The following is a 19,840-nucleotide window of genomic DNA, read 5'->3' on the forward strand; positions in this document are numbered from 1 at the left end:
AATCACATTTGAAAGCTGTGGCTGAAGTAAACCATCACCATTTGGAAACGACTAGTGATCTACTTATCTGCAGTCAGATAATCAGCAGTGTGCACAAAAACCTTTCTCAAAATTACTTTTTTTTCCCCCCCTTTCTGCCCAACATATATATTTTTTGCTGTAGTAATTAATTTGTACTGTAAAGGACTAGTTGGTACTGCTCTAGGTGAACAACTCAATTCACTTAGGCTCTGACTTAGGGCAGACCATCTATGACAACACTAATAAATTGTGCATAAAATTGTTTTAATCTATATTGGAGACATAATTGGTCCCGCAGAATGTCACGTGCAGTTCAATCATGTTTCCATTTCATGTGCTATTCTGTGACCTGCCCTGCTGTATATTTAATGCAATAACCTGAGTTTTCTCATCAGCAAAAAAGAAAAAAAAAATCAGTTTTTTTTTTTTTGTGTTCACCTTCAGTTTTACCCAGGACAACACAATTTATTTGAAGTGAGATGTCCTTTAGCATCCTTTCCATCTCAACCACTCCCTGCCCTGAAATCCTCCACTTAAAATTTTGTTTCTTCCATAAAACACACCCAGTAGAGCTGTATTGGTCTCATATAAAACTCTTAACTATCAACAAAAAGACTCCTATCAACCTTAGCTGACACTAGATTTGGACTTCTCTGCTACCATATACTTAATATGGAACTAAGTCCTAAGACAAACAACATTGGAAAGAATATTGTATGGAGAGGAGAGCACTGCATTTTCAGCATTAATGTGTTGCAGTAACACGGACTGATGAAATACGAACCTGGTGCCATGCATATATCTTGTGTTTCCTGTATTGTGGTCTGCTGTTGCTCTCAGTGGTAGATGTAAAGAAAATTCTTGTGCTACCAAGAGTGTATTATCTATCTTTGTAAATGTATCCACTGATACTAGATTAATTTTACAAAGTGATTGTTAGTTTGAGCACTTAATTACGGAATTTTATAATCTGCTAGTCCTGATATTTAAATCACATACATAAAATTTGGATAACTGCATTTTGATATTATGGGAAGGGAGGGATCTACATACTTGACTGTCAGATCTGCAAAATGATCCATAGCTGAATGAAAATGATCCATAGCAAAATAGAAAATCAGAAAACAGATCAAATCAAGAGCTCCCACAAAATTCAAAACAAACATAAAAACCACCTTATACTTGACACCACATAGATAATATAATAATAAAGGAACAATAACTTCCACCATAGGAAATGCTGAATAAAATTCCAAAACCTCTGTTATGCAGGAGGCCAGACTTGCAGATGACCATAGCAGATCATTCATTCAAATACTTGTTTTTTCAAGAGTTTCATTAGGTTTAGGAATTCAAGTGTTGTTTGGTCCTGCTTGTATTGATCCATATATCCTGAGAACCAGTGTGAGAGATGGAAGCATGCTTCATTCAGAATCACAGCATTAACAGATCTAATATGATCCTTGTGCAACATGATCCTCAGTACAACACAGCTACTTCAATGAGCTCATGGCAGATCCACTTCAAAAGCCTCACAGTTCTCCCCAGCTCTTATTTGCACGCAATTAAGTTGCTTCTGAAAAAGGCTGAACCATATATTACTGCTACCCTCTCAATTTTATATATGAAGGCAAATAGGTTTAATTCAACTCCCAATGCAGTTGCACTCTGTGTTCTCAAGATAAGTTTTGGTGAAGCCAACAAAAATCAAATAAAGAATAATTGTTTGGATGTTTTTTCTCAAGTTGGCTCAAATCTACTTTGAATTTTAGTCAAAGTATACATAATAAAACAAAACGTATCTTAAAATGAAAAGTTATTTTTGATTCTTGATTTAATTTTTTAACTTTAGAAAAACTTCCATAAATTTACTATTCAGTTTTCTTATGCTAGAATACTAGCTTCATTGTTCTCTACTTTTTACTACATGAAGCTATAGTACACCTTCCCTGTATTTTCCTAGCCATTCAGTCATCTATGAAATGCAGTATGGCACATATCTTATATAGTCAAACACATGCCTGCACATATGCAGACTTTGAAGATATACTATTAAAGGCCATATCTTCAGGAAATATTTGAAATACATTAATGTTTTCCAATCTTAGACTCCAAAGACTATTAAGCATAAATCTAACACCAGGTTTCCGGAACAGGGTCAGGCTTGAGTGCTCTTCTATTAAGACTGACTAATTCTGGGCAAGTCTTCAACAAAGCATCACCCTCAAAAAGACACTCATTATTTTAGCTATGAAGCTATAGTCCAAAGACACTTACATTGCTTCTTTGTGGATTTATCAGAATTGAATGTGATCATCTTTTATTCTGTAATTCCCTTCTTCTCATTCCCCTGAAGAAAGGTCAGTTTGCATTTCAAAATGGGGTCTACGGTTGTCATTTCATAAGAACAGTAGGGTTCCCTGATACAATGAGATGTCACCAGCTGTGGTTGATGAACTTGTATGGTTTGTAAGTTTTTAGTGATTCTTCCCATTGATCAAATCACAGCTTTCGTGATAAATTGCAACAGGAATAAAATGTGTAAACAAGGAAAGTTTAGATGAATGCTTTCAGAGTCCAATCAAGTATGGTTGGTTTTTTTTTTTTTTTTTTTTCTGCCATTTAGCAACAAGAAAGTTGCTAAATAGTTCACAAGAGGATCTGCTAAATCATATAAGTTTACTTCAAAGAAAATGCCAGTTTCTCAGGTGACTGATCCACATCCCAGGACTCCCATCTCAAGGACCAGCTATATCAAAATACTGGTGATTACTTCAGATCAGCCTACTCTTTCTAATCCCTTCATCCAGTAGAACTTTGTTATTTCTGGGTTTTGGATTTCCCTTTATATGTAAGTATGTAAATATATGTATATATATATATATATACACACACACACATATAAATGTAATGAACATAAGTATGCCGAACCTTTAGTTTAACCAACAAAACTTATTTTCCCCACCAGTAAATTCTGGTTCAACAGGTATGATACAAATATGGTCACTTTTATATTTGGGATCAAATAGAAATACCATGTTGAATCAGCAGGCCAGTTCACATTTGGTTTCAGTTCAATTCCAGGTTCCCCCAAATTACAGATCATTTTGAAAGTGCTTTCCCCTCTGAAGCATCTGGTTGACATGGTTAGGTTCAGTGCTTTCAATGTGTGGCAGAAAGCTTCACTAACCTTTCATAAAGCTGATAGCAGAGCTGAGTTGGAAAATACTGCTTGCTTACTTGTTTTGGCATATGCATGCTGTTCAAACTTGGAACAGGATAAATCCCTGAAGGTTGCAGTAGCAGTAAAAATGCCTGAGGAAGAAGAAGGGAAAGTGAGGAGATAAAGTGACTGGTAGAGCAAGGGAGTTCTCAGAGCATGCATTAAATATTAGGTGATATATATTTGCAAATGATTCTCATGAGTTCACCGATGTGGCAAATTCTGATGTACTCACTTGAAAGTTCCCCATGAATGCATTTTTTAATCTAAAGTAGGATCTCACACCAAAAAAAAGCTCTTTTATTTAGAGTGTGAGAAAGTTTCTCTTTGTTCTAAAATAAAACTCTTAGCCTTTCTCTATTCTCTTTACCTCCCAGCCTCGGAAAGATAAATTGCTAAAAGGCAGCTCAGGAGCTGCTAGGAAGCTCTCTGGCTATATTTCAACAATGTGACAGTGTTCAGATGTTGCAATGGTTCCACATTGTATTTCAACAGCTGAATATGTTACCATACATGGAAGGGTAGAGTTGTTATTCAAGCCATAATGTCTTCTTCTGCTGACGTATCTAAATAAATCTCTGAGTATATGTCTATTCTTTTTTCTTACTTCCAGACTATTTTAATCCTGAACGCAATGAAGCAGACTTCAAGAAATGGAGGCAAGAGTATTGTTTCAGGGCATGTGTATCAGACCCACCATCATTCAGCACATACTTCTTTGACTCCTTGAGCTTGATGCACTTTTTCAGTGTTAAGATAACTTCCTTATGGTAAGTTTACAGTTCTGGGGGATTTTCCTTTCACCCGAGTTTTTCTTCCATCTCTACGCTTATTTTTCAGCCCTTTCATCAATCAGTATGTTTCCCCTTCTGTTTTGCTCTATTTCTGTGCCTGTATACTTTGTATGCAGAAGCTTTCTTTTCTTCTTCCATTCTTTCCTTTGCAGTGTCAGTGCTTCTCCCTTCTCACCCTCTCTCAATTTTTATTGATTTTGTTTTCCATTTGTCACCAACATTTTCACTACCCCAATATGTTTTAACCCCTCTATTACCACTCAACAGCAAAATAAAATCAACTACCTTTCTCACCAGATTAGTGAACACACTGGGTAATATAGGTGAGAGAGCTTATGCTAGATTTCGTTAGTTTCCATGCAAATGAGAACGAATAAGTAAGAGTAAGAGAACTTCCAGAGTGATGAAAAGATCCAGGATAACAGCAAAAAATAAATTCCTATTTTTGAATCTGGTCCTCAATAGTTTCTGTAGCTACAGACAGACATAGTTTTTAAAACATTTTCAAAGCCTGGTAAGTAAGCAAGACAATTGTTCTGCAGGCTGGGAAAATTTCAGTTCTGGGAGGGCTGAAACAACCAGTATTTTTATCTTCCTCCCTCATGAAACAATCTGTTCCAGACATTCCCCAGTTCATCAACACCTTCCTAGGAGAGCATCTCTAGCAAGAAATACTGACAGCTTTTCCCTGAATTTTCTATTGAGCAGGTGGGCTGTAGGATGGTTTTTGCTTTGTAGATACATTTTGGATTGTTTGTGAAAGCTGTTTGTTACCATGACATCTGATGGACAATTTCTCAATGTGAGTAGAGCATCTGCTCTCACCAAAATGTTTCTTCTAATATGAATAGGCATAGGAGAAATTCATCACTGCAATGTATTTATTCATGCTGATGAAGAGATTTGCAAAGTATTTCAAAAGGTAAAATGGCAATATTGTCTGCTCAAGGGCACTTCTACATTTTAGTACACACGTTTATTGTTTTTTTTTTTTTTTTCCTGATGCATCTTCTCCCCTCAAGAAATTAGCACACCTTCCAGACCTCAAATTAAAATAATTAAAATAAAATATTTCTGGCCCCTATATTACCATGTTCTGATTCTTCAGGACTGGTTCTCCTTAATATGGTCTAGTAGGAGGGCAAAGCTGTGGTAAGCTTACCATTTTAAAGTGCAGGTAGTGGTGAATTACCAGTCATTGGTAGAAACTATACCGCAGATGATGATCTTTGATATGGAGTCAGGAAAATAACAGGCAAATATTGCAATTCTTACTCCTAGTGAACTCAGTACTATTTCTAGAAAAAGGAAGGGAGGGTTTAGTCACATAATATTTTAATACGTGGTAGCCTTGTATAATTTCAACTATGGAAAGGAGGATTTAATCACAGAATGGTTGAGCTTGGAAGAGAACTGAAATCATCTAGTCCAACTCAGCTAGAGCATGTTGTCCAGGACGGCATCCAACTGGGTTCTGAATACCTCCAAGAATGGAGATGCCACAACCTCTCTGGGCAACCTATTCAAAAAAGAAAAGAAAAGAAAAAAACACACTGTGTTTTCTTTTGTTCAGATAGGATTTCAAATGTTTTAGTTTTAGTAAGTCCTGTTACTGGGCACCGATCAGAAAAGTCTGCTCCCTCACCTTCTTTCCCTCCAATCAGTTATTAACACACATAGAAAAGATCTCTCCGAGCCTTCTCTTCTCCAGGCTGAATAGTCTCAGTTCTTCGTCTCTCTGGAGCATAAAGAAGATGCACCAGTCTCCTAATCATCCTGGTGGCTCTGCGCTGGACTTGCTCCAGCAAGTTCCATCTTTGTTTTACCATAGATCGTAGATCACATTGGTCTGCAGGCAAAGTATTTCATTTTCCAAAACTACTACATAGGTAACTTGATAACTGCTAATAGCTAATTCAACTTTTTTCTATCAAAAAAAAAAAAAAGGCAGATATATGTCAATGATTTTAAAACATTCGAACCCAAATCTTAGGACTATGTATGCAAGTTTATAAAGGTATTTGCATTCATTAACATTTTTTCAGAACTGTTAGATAAAAAGTAAAGTAATAAAAGAGCTAGATATCAGATTCAGTGTACACACTGAACAATTTTTGCAGTTGTTCTTTGTCAGTGAACTTTTTATTTGGTAACCTTAATCTAACAGTGCTTTTTACAATCAAGTTTGAATTAATTTTAGGTTTGAAATTCTGCACTGACATTCTGTAAGCATCTTTCTGTTCTCACATAGAGTGTATGCAGTCTTCTGAAGCTGCTTTTAAAACCAGACCTGCTGTCCTTAAGAGGCTGTGCCTGTAAACGCAACCTCAGGCACAGCTAGAGAGCGCTTTACAGAGCATGTGGTGCCCTGTGCACCCTTACAGACCTCTGTGCCACGAGGCAGCTTAACATACCATGAGGCACTCCCCCATAAACCACATGTACGCTGCCCACAGGCTGCCTACAGGCTATCAGTGCAGAAGGCAGGTGGATGTTTCAGGCGGCGTGCCATGCTCGTATCTGCTCTTTCAGTGTAAAACCACTGGTGGGATTCTGCACAGGTACAGGGTCTGCCAAAACCACAACTCACAGCAAGTTCAGACCAAAAATAACTACATTAGACATGATACGTTAGAGATCTTTTCAGATGCCATGTGAGGAAAAGACTCTTAGTGCTCTCTCATGTAAAGAAATAAAACGCTGTCTTGTCAAATACCAGGATTTTATCATGAGCCTTGTGGTATCTGTAGATTTTCTTAAAAGCCTCAGCTCCCAAAGGCAGGCCTTTTATGAACACTTCTGCTCCCTTATTTTTTTATAGTATGTTTCTAATCCTTATAGTTACAGGAAAAAGCCTGGAAATATATGACTCAAGGTCAGTCTTACAGCTTAAAAGCAGAGACAAAAGAAAAAAATATTGGTAGGCTGTTTGCTGTTATTTTTAAATCTGCTATTCTGGCACTTGATGTGCCTTTTGAACATTTGGGCTTGACAATACAGAAAACACTTCACCCTTTTTGTCACCGCAGGATCCAATACACTTTCCAATTTGGAACTTGCACTAGGAAAAAAAGGATAATTAAAATAAAATACATCCATACTATAGGACAATGGTCTCCAAAAAGGGGGTTTCATACCCAAGGGGCTCACAAACATGAACTACTAGGGTGCAGAGGAAAAATTTTAGAGCTTTTATTTAATCTAGAGAAATAAGAATGAAATTAAGCTTTATAATAAATGTCTAGAAGCCTCTTTTGAGGTTAATAGCAAAAGACAAAAATCCACATAACTTTGGGAAATGTTTGTCCTTTCTGCCACAGTATGTGGAATAATACGCAGAAAATAATATGGCAACAAACTGGAATGCATTCCTTTGTCAGCAAATACTGCTGGAAGATGCCTAGAAAACCTTGCTGAAGGTTTGAAGAAACAAGTATTAGAACACATTATGCAGTGTGGGAGGTTTGTGGCATAGTTGGCTGAAAGTACAGGTGTTTCTAACGTGTCTCAGCTTATGGTATTTGCTAGATTCTGTTTCAATATTGAAGTACATGAAGAACTAGTGCTGTGTGAGCCACTGAAGGAAAGACGTACTGGAGAATATATATTCTCAATGCTAAATGACTTCTTTAATAAAAACAATGTTTTATGGAAACTCTCTGTAAGTGTAACCACCGATGGAGCAGCTGCTTTGACTGGAATAAAAAAGGGATTCTAGGGTAAGGTAGCTAGCACTGAACGTGAAATGCATTCACTGCATCATTCATAGGCAAGCTGTTGCAGCAAAGAAATGGGATCAGGAATGCACAAAGTTCTACAGGGTATCATCACTGTGGTTAATTTCACCAAAAAAAAGCCTTTAAATCTTTACAGCACTTCATAATGAGATGGGGAGTGACCATGAAAATCTTTCGTGCTACACGTTGGTTTGCTGGCTGTCTCATGCAAAATGCTTAAAAGTGTTGTCAAAATTAAAGATGACTTTACACATTTTTCTTTAAAAAAAATACAAGTGTTCCAAGTCTGCTGACCTCTTCTATGATGACAAGTGGCTATCAGTAGTATGCTAAGTAGCAGATACTTTCAAAAGAATAAACAAACAATGTGTCCCTTAGAGGTAAAGGTAATACCTTAACAATAAGTGAGAAAGTAACTGCTTTTCCAAAGAAACCAACTCTATGCTGGCAGCATTTTTAAAATGGACATGTGGAAATATTTTCATCATTATGTGATGCAGTTGTCGAAAATGAGGTATATCACCTATGTATATATATAAAAAAATAAAACTTTTATATCTGTATACTTAAAAAAAAAAAGCACGGGATTGAAAATTGATGAAGGGGATTGAAAAAATGAGAATCGTGATTTAGTAAGCACAGAAAATGGTGCACTTCTTCCTTTGGCATCTATACATCTTTGTGAGGTACCTTTTTCAGCCATGATGGCAATTAAAACCAAGTATCAAAATGCACAGAACATAGAACCAGACCTCCAAATTTCTGTATCACAAAGTGTTAAACTGAGATTTTCAAAAGTAAATCAAGTGTATTCAATCACATTGCTCTAATATTGTTATGTGGCACTCAGGGACATGGTTTAGTGGGTGATATTGGTGGTAGGGGGATGGTTAGACCAGATGATCTTGGAGGTCTTTTCCAACCTTTATGATTCTATGATTATTCTCAAAATTTCTTTGTGAGAAGAAAAAGGATTTTTGTAATGTAAATTAATAACATTTTTATTTTAAAATATTTCTATTTCAACTATATGTCTTCTCAGCTTCTATTTAAGAGTAGAGATTTTATAATGCATATAATATATATCATAAACATGTACTCCTGTAGTAAAATAAATATACATAAGTTTGGAGTTTGTGCTCAAAATATTTTCACTGATAAGGGTGTGATAAAGTTTGGAGCCCACTGCTCTAATCCTATAGCTGTACACGTCAACCCCATATGTTATTTTACTGTTGACACAGACTTTACTGTATATAATGGCTATTTCTCCAGTAGCATATTAAAAAAAAAAAAAAAGCAAAAAAGCAACCACCCTTCTGTCCCCAAAAAACTCCTTGAAAGCTCTTGAGGAATCTCTCAGTGAGTTTCTGCTTTTGTATTTTCAGCTCTTGGCTGGCACAGAGGTAAAGGTAGTAATGCAGCTTAGGAAAGATTACTCTCTCCTGACTTGAGTCAAAGTAATCATTCAGATTTTTTGTTTTTTATTTTTTAATTTGAAACCTCCATTAACAGATAACTTGACAGGATACCTGTATTCATGGTGCTTCCTCCAACTGAAAAGATATTTGGGCTTTTTGAAATTCACCTACATCTCCAGAGAAGACCCTTCTACAACAATCAAATTGGAGATCACACTGAATAAAATGCAGCAAACCAGAACAGAGAGGGATGCTGTGAAATCTTTTTAAATAAGTAAAAATGATGACAGAATCATCTTGCTAAAAGTGATAGTGCACAGAATGATAAAAGTTAATAAGAATCTGGGTATAAAAAGAATTTGTTAAGGGAATGTTTTAAACTCAAAAATTCTGTGAACTGTTTTGTAAATAGACCAAGAGCTATTAAGAAATTCTGTGTAGCACAGTACTATCAGCTTACATATTTAAAAGACTTCTGCTTTACCTCAGGTGATGATAAATTACAAGGTATCAGGACACTTCAGGCAAAAAGCGATTCACTTAACATCCAAGAAATGATAAAATTAAAAAAAAAAGTGGGGCATCTAGTCGCTATGTTTTCTAGTCCCCAGGGTGCTCGCTTAAAAAAAAATATGATTTTTTCTCTTAGGCAAATTAGTATAAACCCCCTACCTTTTCCATCTTCTCTGCTGTACACTTCATGTGAAGCTAAACTGACTCCACTTTTTCCACTGAACTGTAAAACTCAGTCTGTACAGCATAAGCACATATAGGAGTGAGCAAAGTCAATGAAATAAGGCAAGTTAATCATTTTTTTCTCCATCTCACTTACAAGTATATGTTTTTGAACAAATATGGAATTGTATTTTATCACAAAGCTAAGAAAACCACTAAGCAAATACAATTGTTGGTTTAAGAAAACTTTTTTTAATCAATCTGCTTTTCTACATTTGGGAATCTGCTTTGTCAAGTTCAGGGTGTATGAGATGTTAAACAGTCAATAAAAACCTTGTTATGTGTTTTGGAAATCAGTATAGGATATAAACCCTGCTGGGCATTGCCAAGAACAGGAAATGAACGGAACAGAAAAGAAAGTTCAGTTGGAAGGGACCTTCAAAAATCATCAAGTCCAACCACCTGACCACTTCAGGGCTAACCAAAAGTCAAAGCACATCACTGAGGGCAGTGTCCAAATGCCTCTTGAACACTGAGGGGCACGGGGCACCAACCACCTCACTAGAAAGCCTGCTCCAGTGTTTGACCACCCTCACGGGAAATAAATTGTTCCCAGTGCCCAGTCTGAACCTCCCCAGGCCCAGCTTTATGCCGTTCCCCTGTGTCCTGTCATTCGTTCCCAGGGAGCAGAGACCGGCACCTCCCTCTCTGCCTCCCCTCCTCGGGAAGCTGTGGAGAGCACTGAGGTCGTCTCTCGGCCTCCTCTTCTCCAGGCCAGACAACCCAGGTGTCCTCAGCCTCTCCTCACAGCATGTGCCCTCCAGCCCTTTTACCAGCCTTGTTGCCCTCCCTCAGGATGCTTTGAAAGACCTTAACATCATTTTCACATTGTGGAGACCAGAACTGTGAACAACATGATGCTGCACCAGCCGTAAATATAGCAGGATAATCACCTCTTTTGGACAGCTGGCTGTGTTGTGTTTAATTTACCCCCAAATTTGGTTTGTCTTCTTGGCTGCCAGGGCACCCTGTTGGCTCACATTGAGCCTCCTGTCTACCAGCACTCCCAGACCCCTTCCTGCTGAGCTGCTCTCCAGCCTCTCCTCTCCCAGTCTGTACGTGTGTTCAGCATTACTTCGTCCCAGGTGCATATCCCAGCAGTTTCCTTTGTTGAACTTCATGCTGTTGATGATTGTCCAATGCTCCAATGCATCTGTTGACTCCCTTCAAGTTTAGTATCATCAGCAAACTTGCCAAGGATTCATGCCACTCCTGCATCCAGACCATTGACAAAAATATCAAACAGTACTGGTCATAGAATTGAGCACTGGGGAACACCATCAGTTTACCTGCCTAATGCATCCCCAGTCACTACAACCCTATGAGCCCTACTGTTGAGCCAGTTCATCACCCAGCGTAGCGTGAACCCATTTATCTCACAGTTGGACAATTTGTCCAGAAGGATGCTGTGAGGGACAGTACGAAAGGCCTTATTAAAACTAGAAAGGTTACATCTGCTGCCTTCCCTTCACCAAACAGATAACCTTACAATAGAAGAAGATCAAATTACTAAGGCAAACTTTTCCTTGATGAACTCATGTTGACTATGCCTGATAATGGCTTTATTTTTTAACTGCCTTTCAATATTCCCCAGTGCAATCTTCTCCATAACTTTTCCAGGGACTGAGATTAGACTAACAGGCCTGTAGTTTCTTGGGTCTTCTCTTACATCCTTTTTATAGATGACTAACATTGGCTAGCTTCCAGTAACCTCCACAGACTCCTGTGACCTTCGGCAAATTATAGAGAGGTCCAGCTGTAACATCCATTAACTCCTTCATCACTGTGGGGTGAATCCTGTCAGGCCCCATGGACTTACAAACGTTGAGCTGATACAACTGATCCCTTACGATTTTAGTGACCACAGATGGAAAGTCACTGCTCCTTCAGTCATAGTCCTCCAGCTCTGAGGTCTGGATCAGATCTGTCATTACTATGAAATAGAGGCAAAAAAAGGCCTCTGCCTTTTCCTCATCCTCACCTGCTAGGTGGCCACCTGCTTCAAGTACCAGTCCAGTATTTTCCTTTGACCTCCTCCTGCTGTTGATATACTTGAAGAAGCCTTTTTATTGTCTGACATTACATTGGCCAGTGTTGACTTAAGTTGAGCTTTGGCTTTTCTTGTTTTCTCCCTGCAGATGCGAACTGTAGCTCTATACTCTCCCCGTGAAGCCAGACCTTGCTTCCAGAGGTAATACGCTTTCTTTCTCTGCCCTAGTTCCAGGCGGAATTCCCTGTTTAGCCAGGCCAGCATTTTGCCCCGTTTACTTGGCTTGTGGCACAATGGGATTGGCTGCTCCTTGGCTTTTAAAAGGTTGTTCTTGATAAACACCCAGCTTTCTTGGAGGGCGACTGGCTGGAGCATAGTCCCAAGCAGTGAACTGGGCATCTGGGATCCAGCCTGCCACTTTTGAGAGAGAACCCTTAACCAGAAACTGAAAACCTTGCAGCTGAAAAGAAGTCACAGAATCATTTAGGTTGGAAGAGACCTCCAAGATCACCGAGTCCAACCTCTGACCTAATACTAACAAGTCCTCCACGAAACTATAGCACTAAGCTCTACATCTAAACGTCTCTTAAAGACCTCCAGGGATGGTGACTCAACCACTTCCCTGGGCAGCCCATTCCAATGCCTAACAACCCTTTCGGTAAAGAAGTTCTTCCTAACATCCAACCTAAACCTCCCCAGGCGCAACTTTAGCCCATTCCCCCTCGTCCTGTCACCAGGCACGTGGGAGAACAGACCAACCCCCACCTCACTACAGCCTCCTTTAAGTTACCTATAGAGAGCGACAAGGTTGCCCCTGAGCCTCCTCTTCTCCAGGCTGAACAATCCCAGCTCCCTCAGCCGCTCCTCGTAAGAATTGTTCTCCAGGCCCCTCACCAGCTTCGTTGCCCTTCTCTGGACTCTGTCCAGCACTTCCATGTCCTTCTTGTAGTGAGGGGCCCAAAACTGAACGCAGTACTCGAGGTGCAGCCTCACCAGAGCCGTGTACAGGGAGACTATCACTTCCCTAGACCTGCTGGCCACACTATGCCTGATACCAGCCAGGATGCTGTTGGCCTTCTTGGCCACCTGAGCACACTGCTGGCTCATATTCAGCTGACTATCAGCCAGTACTCCCAGGTCCTTCTCTGCCAGGCAGCTTTCCAGCCACTCATCTCTCAGCCTGTAGCGCTGCTTGGGGTTGTTGTGTCCCAGGTGAAGGACCTGGCACTTGGCCTTGTTGAACTTCATACAGTTGACCTCAGCCCATCAGTCCAGCCTATCCAGATCCTCCTGCAGAGCCTTCCTGCCCTCGAGCATGGAACTGCATTAGGGAGAACAATGGTTCCTCCCAATTAACTTACATTTGAAGGAGGAAGAGGAGGAAGTTGGAAGACAAAGAAGTAAAAAAAAAAAAAAAAAAAAAGGAACTAGTAGGTTTTGTTCCTTCAGATTACAGCTGGACACTGTAAATAATATAGAGGTTTCCATAACAAATGGGAAGTAATACATGCAAATGCTATTGGAATGTTTTAGTTTCTGCTGCAATCTCAAATTACAACTAACAATATAAAGATATGTGAGCATCAACTGAAAATGCATAAAGTAGAATGAGATGGCCTTAATAAAAGGCAATGCAGTGTTTGCCATGAGAAAATGCAAACTACTTCAGAATAGGTAGTACCTGAAATATGTCCAATTCACAAGAGGTCATTTTCAGGACGGGTGTCGATTGCTAAACAGGAATGAACTGGCAGTATGAAAGCAAACAGAAACTTTTTCTTCTAGTCTGCTTGTCTGCATCACCTTGCTTGATGAAAGTGTCCTGAATATTAACTGGTCTTAGCTACTGTATGAGTTACTCAGCTTAGTTTGGTGACCAGAGAACCACTGTACTGACTCCTACTCATCACCACAGTGTTTGTGCTACTACCTAGGATTAAGCAGGTGACCTCTGATGCAGCAGAAGGTTGCACTACAAAGTTTTTTTGTTGTTGTTGCTTTTTTTTTCTTTTTTTTAATATACGTATATATATATATATATTTTTTTTTGTTTGCATTCCTGACACTCTGAGGTCAAAATCACTCAGTCCGCAAGCAGCTGCACTTGCTCATTTTTCCATTTTCCAGATCAAGGTTGGCATCTAGTTTCCAGACTCTCTACAGATCATACTATTCATAATCCCTTCTTTCTTCTTCCACTTTTCTGTCCTCTTTCTGTACATTTTCACCACTGTTCACCACCAAAGATCTTCTCTTCCCCAGCTGTTTGTTTCCAATAGCTATCCTATGCTTCATTGCACAACCTACATCCAGTGTGGCCAGAGATATATTAATCTCATGAAAATAAAGCATTTCTTGAAACTACTAAAGTTAATATGAAAAAAAAGTCAAATTTGATTTGTCTGCATTTGGTTCCAACATTGTCCAAAAAAATTACAGATATTTACTTTAAAAAAATCTAGAAATGAAATCTAAAAAGATACCCTCAAGTTAAAAAAAAAAAGTTTTACAATTTTTATATTCTAGCAGGAAAAGCAAAACATAATATAAAAATGTATTTCTGTCCAAACATGTACTTACATCAGAAAGTATGGCCATGATGTAGAGGCTTCAGCTCCATGCATTATTCAATACCTCCCTCATTTCACCTTCAACAAAGCGAAAAAGGTTTTCATACACTTTTTCTTGATTTTTTTTTTTTATTACATTACTACTTTTTTTTTTTTTTAACTACTCTCTAACCAAAATACTGTGCAAAAACTGAAGTACTTTCTCCTCTCCTGTCCTGTTCTCTCCTCATAAGGAAACTGAAGTTCTTTCTTTCTTCCTTACTGCTTAAGGAAACTGAACTACTTCTTTCTTTTAGTGACAAGAGAGTTATAGGGGGCTATTTTTATGCCAATGTATTGACAAATCTTTTCATATTATCTACTTGATTTATACTCACAGAATAAGTTGTCCTACTGTTCTTTAGCTTTTTATCTTATTAATTTTGTACTTACAAGGAGAGCAACAGACTAAAAAGTACAGAATGTAAAGGATTACTTTTCTCCTTATGCTTTCTCACCCAACAGCCTGAAAACCATTTCTTGTTAGCATAAAAAGAAATGACAGTCTCTTCAGTACACTCCTACCGGAAGGAAGTGCTATCAGAGCAAGCTTTAAAAATTGTCTGTGTTCTCAACATTTTTCATAAATCTTCTGATTTCTATTTAAAGGTATTTCAAGCAATACTGTAAGCATAATGCAAGCACAAATTCTGAAATTTTAGACAGATGCTACAGTTACAGCAAGCTCATTTTTTCCCCTTTAGGAAAGAAACTAGAAAATCTTTCTAGTTTCTAGAACTAGGACTCTTTCACTATTGTTTGTGGCTTTGGACCATTCAAGTAGATTACCATCATACAAGAAACCTGGCACTGGTAAAACTGTAAATTTCTTTATGCTGGTTTATCTCTTCTCCTTTGATAATATTTTTTCTTTTCCAAAACAAGCTGCAGTTTGAAAAATAATCTGCAGAAAGTGGATGAAGAAAATGACAATTTTCAAGGCTGTTTTCTTCCTTTCTGCATGCATTTTTGAGTCAAATTAACACACCACATTTCTCCCCTTTGCTACATTTAAAAATGAAAAAAAAAAAAAAAGGTCTGTAATGCAGGTACTTATTAGCTCTTCCAAACCCTTCAATCTAATGAAGAAAGTCATTAAAAAATATTAGTTAATGGGAAACTCCTTTCATATCACCCTATGGAGCACATAAAATTTGTAGTCTTTTAGGATGTCATGATGGAAGTATGAAAACTGTAATATGAAAGAAGTCTATTATTCCACGTTAAGTACATAGAATCACAGAATATCCCAAGTTGGAGGGGACCCATGAGGATCATCTAGTCCAACTCCTGGATCCACACAGGACCACCCAAAAATCAGACCATGTGTCTGAGAGCGTTGTCCAAACACTTGAATTCTGTCAGGCTTGGTGCTGTGACCACCGCCCTGGGGATCTTGTCGCAGTGTCCAACCACCCTCTGGGTGCAGAACCTTTCCCTAACACCCAGCCTGACCCTCCCCTGTCCCAGCTCCATGCTGTTCCCTTGGATCCTGTCGCTGTTCCCAGAGAGCAGAGCTCAGCGCCTGCCCCTCTGCTCCCCTTGTGAGGGAGCTGCAGGCCGCCATGAGGCCTCCCCTCAGCCTCCTCTTCTTTAGGCTAAACAAACCAAACTTTTAGAGTACTTTACAAAAGAAACTCCATATTTGCTTTGGTTTCAGGAATGCCTGACACAAAGGATGTTTAGAAGTCCAGATCGCAATGAAAGCAACAAGAATGAGGCAACTACATGTCTTTAATGATTTGTGTCCAACTTATAGCCTAGACCTGATTAACAAAGTCAGTTAAGCTTCAGTGGTTTTCAGCACAGCCATGTTAGAAACTTTTGCTACTTCTGGAAAAAAAAATCCTAGTTTGTTAAAAGCACATTTGAAAATACCATCCTTCATCCCTTTTCAATTCTACACAAAATTTTCAAGTATAAAAACTGAGTGAATAGAAACATTCACTCCTTCACTTGCCTAGGACCCCTAGCAAATAGTTTGTCTTATTTTTAACATTTTCAGGGCGATGGTAGTTAACAAATTTGACTTTTAAAGCTAGTTTTCATTTGATAGAAGGCTGAGAGAGTTAGCTACTACAAAAAAAGTTATTTTCAAGCTGCTCTGCCAGTGAGCTTAACTTAGAAATGGGAAAAAAAAAAAAAAAAAAGAAGTTTTTCAGAAACAGAAGAGTGTATGGGTTCAGATGGCTGATGCAACTACGCTCTTACTTTTGATGAATCAACTCTGCTAAACGTTGAATACAAAAGGTATTATTCAGGACTAGCATGCTAGCATGAAGTCTTCCCCACACCGCTCTGTGAGTTGAAGGAAATAATAATGGTAAAATACGATTCAAAGAAATGTTGGCATTTCATGCTGCAAGGCTGGTATTTTGAGGATCAGATAGGGAACTCAGGAACATAACTAGAACCCTCAAGGATACTCCAGAATACACTCTGATTCCATGAGCCGAATGCAGTCCTGAAAGCTTCTGGGAAAAAAAGATAAACAAACAGATAAATAAATAACAATCCTCATAGTGGAAAGAAGACTCCTTAAAGGTAATTCTCGGTCTGTTGCCCTTTCCTGTGAGGGAAAGGTCTATAATGGCAGAAAGAGCTACCAAGGAATGAAGATACCACTCCATTTACATACTTTCTTCTCTTTGCTCTCAGAAATGAAAGAAATGTGTGCAAAATTGGGAATTTATTACAAAGATAAGATGCAGAACCTCAAGTAATATGTGATAATAAAGTGAACAAGAATTTTGGACTTTAAGTCTTATCTTCAATAAGTAGGTTGTGGCAGGAGAAGCCTGCATGGCCCTCTGTTGGTGCCATGAGCTTGCCAGATGTGTATGTAGTAAACACTGTGGCTGCTGGCTATAAAAAATGGGAATGAAGACTGATCTGAGCATGATTAGTAGAAGGAAAGGAATTGACTGGAGATTAGCAATGCTACTGACCCAAAAGTAAGATGAAAAAGTAAACAACTCTGAAGATCAGTACCCAAAAGCAACAGTAAATGAAAGAGCTAACGATTGGATGAAATCATTAAAAGCAATGTTTTGCTCAAACCATGGGACTGGAAACATAAAACCAGCACGAAAAAGAGAACTTGCCTTTCAGTAGGAAGATCCTCAGAAGATCACAGAAGAACAGCTGCCAGTAGGTTCAATTGCTGTGCAGAAAGTTGTCTCCTAGGAGGAAGCACTAGAGCCTTGTCCTCATGTAGTGGGTTTACATGGCAAGGTTTTGGTAGCAGGGGGCCATAGGGGTGGCTTCTGTGAGAAGGATCTAGAAGCTGCCCCATGTTTGGTAAGGGCCCCACTGCTGACCAGAGCTGAGCCAATAAGTGATGTTGTTTTGCGCCTCTGTGAGAGCATATTTAAGACAGGGGAAAAAAAATGCTGTGCCACACAGCAGCTGGGAGAGTGAGAGGAGTGAGGAACAGCCTTGCAGGTGCCAAGGTCAGTGAAGAAGGAGGGGGAGAGGGAGAGGTGCTCCAGGCGCTGGAGCAGGAGTCCTCTGCGGCCTGTGGTGAGGACCATGGTGAAGCAGGCTGTCCCCCTGCAGCCCATGGAGTACCACCATGGAGCAGGGTTCCACACTGCAGCCCATGGAGGAGACCACGGTGGAGCAGGTGGACTTGCACTGACGGAGGCCGTGGCCTGTGGAAGACCCCCACTGGAGCAGATTCCGGGCCGGACCTGTAGCCCGTGGAGAGGAGCCCACGCAGGAGCAGGTGACCTGGCAGGAGCTGCTGCCTGTGGGGGATCCAGGTTGGAGCAGTTCGCTCCTGAGGGATGGACCCCGTGGTACAGACCCATATCTGGAGCAGTTCTTGAAGAGCTGCTGCCTGTGGGCAGCCCACACCAGATCAGTTCGGCAAGGACTGCATCCTGTGGGAGGGACCCCACAGCACAGGGGACAAGAGTGACTGAGAAGGAGCAGCAAAGAAGCAGCGCTATAGACTGACCATAACCCCCATTCCCCAGTTCCCCTGCGCCGCTCGGGGTGAGGAGGTGGAAGAGGGCGGATGGGGGGAAGGTGCTTTTGGTTTCTTTCCTTTGTTTCTCACTTCTCTAGCTTGTTAGTTATAAGCAATAAATCTTACTATCTCCCTATGCTGAGTCTGTTTTGCCCGTCACAATAATTACTGTGCGATCTCCTCGTCCTTATCTCAACCCTTGAGCCCTTTTCATCGTATTTTCTCCCCGTTCCTCTTTCAGGAGGGGGAGTGAGGGAGTGGTTGTGGTGGAGCTTGGCTGCCCACCCGAGTAAAACCACCACACCTCATTGCCAGACCTTAGAATGAGGTAAGCTACACGCTCTACCCTGATTTGGACTGTGGTCAGCATGGCACCGTCCATACAACTGATCTGAGTGCTGTTCAGTCACCTCTCAGTTAGGTGCACTATGCAACTAAGAGCATGACTTCTCAGCTGTAGCTGTGGCAGGGGCTCTAGATAATAAACGTGACGTGGGGGATGCATACATTTTGGTCATTATTGTTGTTGCTTAAGAGGTGTTTTGTTCATTGTTATAACTTAACTGACTTATGTTATTGTCTTTTTAATTTTAGTGAAGAATTTGAATTAAGCAAGGGTTCAACTATTTGCCAGGCATAACTACACTTAAGCTAGTTGATCAACTGTCACAGTACACCATGATTTAATTCAGTGCGCAGTGCAAGGGCAGAAGGCATTAAAGGTTTTTGAAGTCACAAACTGATCCTTGTGTTCGTGGGCCACAGTTGTCCTGTGCAAACTATGGAACTGACATCCAAATGCAAATCACTCAGTGACTGCACCACATATAACCATTAGGCTAACACTAGCTTGCTCATGGGTAGCAGACAGGATATGGGTCACGCTGAAGTGGTGATAATAACCTCTTCATTTATAGAATTTACATACCTGGTGTAAATGTAAACCATCTTCCAATAAAGTGTCCAAGGCAAGAGAGAAATCAGCAGAAAATTTGTAGGAAAAAATAATCAAGGAATGATTTGAAAGAAAGAAAAAGATATGGGTGATTCCCATTTAACCTTGGACCATAAATAGGGAGCTCATCCTAAGGCTCAGATAATGGTAATTCATCAATAGGAATTTTTAAAAAAATGTTGGAAACTGATTTTCTCTGTTTTTCCTTCCTGTGGATTTGGTACAAAGCTCACTGTAGTCAGATTCCCCAAGTTTTCCAGTAGATGAGAAAGGAATAAGGAAAACATTGTTACTAATCCTCAGATAAAACAATACTTTTCAAAAAGTCTCACTGACACCATAGATGTTATTTTAGAAATGCAAATCCCTGTGGTTTTACATC

The 19,840-nt window shown here is 39.6% G+C and overlaps 2 long non-coding RNA genes across 6 annotated transcripts in view; one reads left to right on the plus strand and one right to left on the minus strand.

The window, feature by feature from the left end:
• Positions 1 to 17,771, minus strand: part of LOC106040206 (uncharacterized) — a 26,968-nt gene extending 9,197 nt beyond the window's left edge. The window contains exons 1-6 of one of the 5 annotated variants that reach the window (XR_010833164.1): positions 17,635 to 17,771; positions 14,502 to 14,569; positions 9,869 to 9,946; positions 5,684 to 5,965; positions 5,201 to 5,557; positions 3,212 to 3,336 (exon numbers count right to left, since the gene is read on the minus strand). This is a non-coding gene — a long non-coding RNA (uncharacterized lncRNA). Of the gene's footprint in view, positions 1 to 2,645; positions 5,558 to 5,683; positions 5,966 to 9,868; positions 9,947 to 14,501; positions 14,570 to 17,634 lie in introns of those variants that run through there. The other 4 variants (XR_010833165.1, XR_010833163.1, XR_010833158.1 and 1 more) reach the window with 4 other exon arrangements.
• LOC125184998 (uncharacterized) lies at positions 3,877 to 19,560 on the plus strand. Its single transcript, XR_007169799.2, has 3 exons — positions 3,877 to 4,014; positions 12,070 to 12,122; positions 16,191 to 19,560. It is a non-coding gene; the product is annotated as an uncharacterized lncRNA (long non-coding RNA).
• Positions 19,561 to 19,840: the final 280 nt, after the last annotated feature.

This window comes from Anser cygnoides, chromosome 1, assembly GCF_040182565.1.
Source record: "Anser cygnoides isolate HZ-2024a breed goose chromosome 1, Taihu_goose_T2T_genome, whole genome shotgun sequence".
NCBI lineage: Eukaryota > Metazoa > Chordata > Aves > Anseriformes > Anatidae > Anser > Anser cygnoides.